Source organism: Crocuta crocuta, unplaced genomic scaffold (genome assembly GCF_008692635.1).
Source record: "Crocuta crocuta isolate KB4526 unplaced genomic scaffold, BGI_CrCroc_1.0 scaffold800, whole genome shotgun sequence".
NCBI lineage: Eukaryota > Metazoa > Chordata > Mammalia > Carnivora > Hyaenidae > Crocuta > Crocuta crocuta.
The window spans coordinates 92,382-93,424 of record NW_027531027.1 but is presented as its reverse complement, the minus strand read 5'-3'; the positions used below and the strand labels follow the sequence as shown (position 1 = coordinate 93,424).

The 1,043-nt window shown below is 38.8% G+C and overlaps 1 protein-coding gene across 1 annotated transcript in view; it reads left to right on the top strand.

Annotated features, from left to right (window-relative positions):
• Positions 1-1,043, top strand: part of MSN (moesin) — a 68,091-nt gene that overhangs the window by 42,008 nt on the left and 25,040 nt on the right. The gene's annotated exons all lie outside the window — the stretch shown is intronic.

The window sequence follows — 1,043 nt, the reverse complement described above, 5'->3', positions numbered from 1 at the left end:
TTATTAAGGTATAATCAATATACAATGTTATATTAGTTTCAGGTGTACAATGTAATGATTTGACAGTTCTATACATTACTCAATTATCTAGTTATTGTATATTTCTCAAAAAATCACTATGCTCAACACAATGTTGAAATTACAGTAGAAATAACTAATAAGATACCATGCCAGGCAATTACTTAATAGCATAAAAAGCACATATTTTTATAACTATTTCAAAATAATTTGTTTATTTATAACACTTTATTTAATGTATTTACAAAATTTCCAAACAGGGGTTCATAGACTTCACCAGACTGCCAGAAGGGTCCATGGCACAGTAAAAAAAGTCAAGATATACAATCTTCCCACCTCCGAATCTGTATACTATGCCATATCCCTGTATTTCTTATATCTTCATGCTTAGAACTACTCGTTTAGCCAACATCCTTTGAGTACCTACTGAGTCTTGGGTACTGGTAGGTAACTCTATGTAAGACAGAAACTTTGAGGTGATAATGAACTCCAGTGTATTAAAAGACCCACTGTCCCTTTCACTCTTTCCCGTCTCCTCACTCATTGGTGTTTTGAAGTCTCCCTTGACCCACATAAAGGGTGATTTGAAGCTAGATGTTGAAGCCATATTCCAGCCCATTGGGCTTCATTCTCCCTACCTGATGAGGGCCCATTCTACAGAGGTCACTGGATTGGCAGGAAGCCTAGGATAACGCCAGGTCAAGGTGGCTAATCTTGCCTGTTGTCTCCCACTGGGGTAACTTGCCTTACTTGTTCCTGCCTTCAGGGCCTTTCCTGTCCCATTGTCAATCTTGAAATAGATTTCCTCCCTGGATCCCTAGTGATATTTATTTACAAAGTTGTTCCCCAGGCCTGGTCTTCATCAGAATTGTTTAGCTGGCAAAATGGCTGTTTGGCCCCCTCTTCCCCGCTAACTGACCCCTGTGCTCAGGAAAGTCCCAGAGGTGTCAAAGACTGATAAGACTTAATGTCTTACCAACTCCATTGGGATTTGCATTTTTTATAATTCTATTTTTAGTCTCCAA